Genomic DNA, 5,660 nt, shown 5'->3' on the forward strand with positions numbered 1-5,660 from the left:
GAAGTTCTTTCGCATTTTTGCGGCGATGAACATTCTGGAGTAGTTTCTTCAGTTTCATGAGGGCAGCACAATACACTTCAGAGCTGATCGTTGTACCATACTGGAGGTCATCGAACACAGTATACCATTACAGAACAGTAACCATGTGTTTACTGGCTGAAGGTGCAGCTTTGAACTTTATCTTCGAAGGTGAGGTGATGTGTCTCCTCTGCATGTATTGCGGTATTTTTTTCTTCGGTTCGAAGTAATGAACCCCGTTTCCCGGCCCATGAAGATGTTGGTCAAATATTTGTTATGATCAGCCTCACAACACGCAAGAAATTCCGCACAGTGGGTCATAGTTGAACTCTACGTCTTCTGTTAGGCGGCGAGGAAACCAGCAGGTGAATCCCTTTGAGTATCCCAACTAGTGGACCAGTGTGTCAGCACTACAAACACAGACGTCCAGTTGAGCAGTGAGATGTTTGTGACCCGTCGATCACCTCGATGAGAGTGTCCGCACGTTCCAACATTGCAGGGGTCGTAGCTTTGTGCGGCCTAATGGAAGCTGCAGATCAAACAGGTTTGTGCGACCTTGTTGCGGCGAGACAGATGCTTCCAATGGTTCAAATGGCTCTGAACACTATGGGACTTAACTGCTGAGGTCATCAGTCCCCTAGAACTTAGAACTATTTAAACCTAACAAACCTAAGGACATCACACACATCCATGCCCAAGGCAGGATTCGAACTTGCGACCGTAGCGGTCGCCGGTTCCAGACTGTAGCGACTAGAACCGCTCGGCCACTCCGGCCGGCCGCACATTCCAACATTGCAGGGGTCGTAGCTTTGTGCGGCCTAATGGAAGCTGCAGATCAAACAAGTTTGTGCGACCTTGTTGCGGCGAAGACAGATGCTTCCAATGGTTCAATTGGCTCTGAACACTATGGGACTTAACTGCTGGGGTCATCAGTCCCCTAGAACTTAGAACTATTTAAACCTAACTAACCTAAGGACATCACACACATCCATGCCCAAGGCAGGATTCGAACTTGCGACCGTAGCGGCCGCCGGTTCCAGACTGTAGCGACTAGAACCGCTCGGCCACTCCGGCCGGCACAGATGTTTCGCGAAACGACTCACTGTTTTTTTTTTTTTTTTTTTTTTTTTTCACTGCCAGGTCATCCTAGACGTTCTGCAAGCGCCTATGAATATCTGCGGTCCTCTGGTTTTCAGCAAAAAGAAACTCAATGACAGCTCTCTGCTTCGGACGCACTACCGTTACAGACGCTATTTTGAAGCCAATGTGTAGTACCGCCACCAGTCGGAACGTCGTGGAACAATAGAGGCTGAATTAGCAAAATTTCATCAAGTACACTGTGACCGAACGGTTCTAGGCGTTTCAGTCCGGAACCGTGCTGCAGCTACGGTCGCAGGTTCGAATCCTGCTTCGGGCATGGATGTGTGTGATGTCCTTAGTTAGGTTTCAGTAGTTGTAAGTCTCGGGGACTGATGACCTCAGATGTTAAGTCCCATAGTGCTTAGAGCCATTTGAACCATTTTTTTCATCAAGCCCCGCTGCAAATTCCGCGTCTTTTCAACTGAAACTGGCAATGAAAAAATGTGCCGCATTACTTACTGAACGACCTTGGTATATTCGGGCTGCTGAGGAGTGTACGTCCCAATTTTTAAGACTCTGGTAGTTTTCTCCTGGCTGAAGCTGCGTATGCCATACAATGGAGACAACATACGTGACGGGGTATGGCTATGTGAGTGGCGGCGCCTCTAACTCGGAAATCGGCGAGCGCGGCCAGCGGCCGGTGAGCCGGTGCAGTAGTAATTGCTCCCCTGGAGCAGCGAGCAGCGCGCTGTGTGAGAGGCGCCCGCGGACCGCGGACTGTGCTGGGTTGGGTGCCCGCGGCGGGCTTAATTAAAATACAGCCCGCGGCTAATGGAGCTCTCAGTTAGCCGCGCCGAGCCACGCTGTCCGAGCTCTACTCGCGCACCCCTCACACGCCTCGCGGATAAACATTTTCAATTTGGCGGCACCTGCCACTCGGTGCGCGCAGCTATGGTGGCGTGCCGGTGATACCGGCCGATCGTGGCGTCGGTCGGCAACATAGAGAGGTTATACGTGCCGTCAACAACGAGGTCGTTACAGACGTCCACGATGATTAAAGTGGTCGCACCACCCTGTTATTTCATTTATGACACTTAATCTGTCTGGGGTCCGGGCGATCCCACTCCTCCCGAAAACGAGTTCTGTGCCCTAACGAGTGCGTGTCAAGAATGTGCGAGCTATCCGCATTGAAAGTCGTAAATGTCATCTTCAGATGCTATCAAGCAAGTAGTTATTATTTTGATGACACTTTAATTATTCCATCTCGTCTGGCACTGATTTAACAGCTACAGTGGCGATCTATACTTAAAGACGAAAGTAGCTTTCGCATGATGTGTCACTGCTAAGTAACACAGCTTGATGATCCTTGGACCATAGCCGGCCGGTGTGGCGGAGCGGTTCTAGGCGCTACAGTCTGGAGCCGCGCGACTGCCACGGTCGCAGGTTCGAATCCTGCCTCAGGCATGGATGTGTGATCTCCTTAGGTTAGTTAGGTTTAACTAGTTCTGAGTTCTAGGCGACTGATGACCTCAAAAGTTAAGTCCCATAGTGCTCAGAGCCATTTGAACAATTTGAACCTTGGACCATACATACACAGGACTGCTACAGTATAGTACAGAAGGAAACGGAAAGAAATACGCAGTGAGACGGAAATAAATGTCGCTTTTATTCAGTGACAATATTTATACTGGAGTCGCCGCAATGGCCCACTGCACAGTACAAAAGGCGAGACACGGCTGTTAGTAGCGCGTGTGATCACCACTTACAGCAATGCCTGCTCTGGTACTAGCTGCCCCGCTGGCTGCAATGTTGGTAATGAGAGTTCTTATCGTAAGGCGTTTCGTTCCTCCACCAGCTCGGTCGATAACTGATGGACGTTCGTTGTTGCACGTGCACATGCTGCGTTACATCTTCCCAACGCGACCCCCGCATAACCCAAGAGATTTGAGGAGTGCATTTTCATCCATAACAATGAAGACTGGGGCGCATCACCACTGAAAGGTGCATATGGAGATGGACTGCAGTGTTACAATGAGGTTGAACAGTAAGCGTAGCGTGTTCAAAAATTTGAACGTCGGTACGCCGGCCGGAGTGGCCGAGCGGTTCTAGGCGCTACAGTCTGGAACCGCGCGACCGCTACGGTCGCAGGTTCGAATCCTGCCTCGGGCATGGATGTGTGTGATGTCCTTAGGTTAGTTAGGTTTAAGTAGTTCTAACTTATTGGGGACTGATGACCTCAGAAGTTAAGTACCTTAGTACTCAGAGCCATCTGAACCATTTGAACGTCGGTACGCCCATGCAACGTTCTGATTCGCCACACCGTAATACCTGGACCACCAATACGTTCATATTGCACAATGTTTCTGAGTGCCTTACGTGATACCGCCTCTCGCCATATGAGACTACGTCCAGCATTGTCGAACATGATCATTTGGGTGGTCCGGGTGTTATAATGTGGCGATGTAGAATGCTGCAAGGGTGTACTGATGTCTAAATCTTGGAGCAAAATACTCCTTCCGAGGTGCGCCTTTCTGGGATACATTCGACCCGAACTTAATTTTTATAGAAGGCAACGCGCAACCCCATCGAACAGCACACGTGCAGCAGCTCTTGGAACAAGAGGATATTCGGTGATTGGGCTGCCTGCCCGTTTCCCTGACTTAAATCCTATCGACCACGTATGAAATGCGTATACTTTCGGAAGATATACTACAGCATGCCTACATTCATTAATGGTCATCCAGTAATTGTCAGCTACTCCGATGGAAGAATGGAATACAATACCACGAAAGTTTCTTACCAAGCACGTTGGAGGGCATACATCGTAGTCGATGGTGATCACACGCACTATTAAGGACCGTGGGCCGCCTTTTGCAGTGTCCATTGAGAGTCACAAATCGCAGTGACTTCCGTGTAAGCAATGTCTTTGAAGTGAAGTTTCATTTCTGTTGTTCTCATTGCGTATTTCTTCTAGCTATCTTCTGAACTATACTGTAGCAGCTCTGTCTATGTATGGTCGAAGTTTCATCGAGGTATGTTACTTGACAGTGACACCGCATCCGAAAGTTCCTTTCGTCCTTAAATTTTGCTCGCCAGCGTATTTATTACGTTTCACCTGATTGGCCAATTTCAACCAATCCTCAAGTGTTATCCTCCAGTGCTATAGGTGCCAATAACCTGTCGTAATATACCCTATCAGCAATGGACGTAGTCACATAGAGGGTGATTAGAAATAGTGTGAAAAGCTTGTAAGAGTATATATGACGGTAGTATGATAGGCAAACATCTAGTGGTGTGGACATGTTGGGAATGTGGATCTCACGGGGAGCGTGCAAGGGATAAGTCCCTGCAGACGCACTATCCTCTGTGCCCGCGGAGGCTCAGATGGGTAGAGCGTCTGCCATGTAAGCAGGAGATCCCGGGTTCGAGTCCCGGTCGGGGCACACATTTTCAACATGTCCCCAATGAAGTACATCAACGCCTGTTTGCAGCTAGGGTGTCCATTTAATTATCATTGCGCTTGTAAGAGTATTGCAGGGGCCGGCCGCGGTGGTCTCGCTGTTCTAGGCGCTCAGTCCGGAGCAGCGCGACTGCTACGGTCGCAGGTTTGAATCCTGCCTCGGGCATGGATGTGTGATGTCCTTAGGTTAGTTAGGTTTAAGTAGTTCTAAGTTCTAGGGGACTGATGACCACAGATGTTAAGTCCCATAGTGCTCAGAGCCATTTGAACCATTTCTTAGTATTGCAGGGGAGGTTGTGCTGAGAAATAACTCTTCAGAAAAAGAACTTGACGCGTTGCGCCGTTTCCGAGTTATTTAGCATTGAAGTTGGCCAGTCACTCCGCCGTGCGCACGAACTCTATCTGCCTGCCAGAGACAGCACCGGAAAACCTGTTCTTAGTTTAGTTTCCCCAGACCGAACAAAAGTAGCTTTTGTTCACTTAGCTTAACTTTATCACTTGCGCAAAAGGTACATTTTAATTGGTAATGAGCATCTGAACAAGTGGCTACTCATGGACCCAGAGATGTCTGTGCATTACCGTACTTCAGCGTGTGCAAGTGCTTGAGTTTGAGCGTGAAACTGCCTAATCAGCAGACTTGAATGCGAAATTACCCGTAAACGGCGCAACGCATCGAATTTTTGTTGTTGGCATTTGCTTTTCAGCACAACTTCCCCTGCAACACCTTTACAAGCCTTCCAGACTGTTCCTGATCACCCTATGTATTACGGAATGTGGTTGGCACCCATAGCACTTGAGAGTGGCCTGTATGACGGAAATTGGCCAATAGTGCGAAACTTAATGAATTAAATACTTGTTAAGTAAGCAGCAGCTTAAGTGGAACTATTACGACATCCTTACACAAATTAACATGAAGAGTATGATATTATAACACTTTAATTGCAGTCTAGCTTATTGCCACATTAATAGTGTTTAGGTTACAGTTTTCCTTGCTGGAAGTTACGGAACGAGTCGACACAGTCTCGTGTTGCCAGCTAGGGAGCTTCTTAAATGAATATTAGCGTGCCCGAGGTCTGGAAAGCCGACAAATGCCGAGAGAGCA

At 48.5% G+C, this 5,660-nt stretch overlaps 1 non-coding gene across 1 annotated transcript; it reads left to right on the forward strand.

Moving 5' to 3' along the window:
- Positions 1-4,466: 4,466 nt before the first annotated feature.
- Positions 4,467-4,541, forward strand: Trnat-ugu. The gene has a single exon. It is a non-coding gene; the product is annotated as a tRNA-Thr (tRNA).
- The last annotated feature ends 1,119 nt before the right edge of the window (positions 4,542-5,660 follow it).

The sequence above is a fragment of the Schistocerca piceifrons genome, chromosome 3 (assembly GCF_021461385.2).
Source record: "Schistocerca piceifrons isolate TAMUIC-IGC-003096 chromosome 3, iqSchPice1.1, whole genome shotgun sequence".
Lineage (NCBI taxonomy): Eukaryota > Metazoa > Arthropoda > Insecta > Orthoptera > Acrididae > Schistocerca > Schistocerca piceifrons.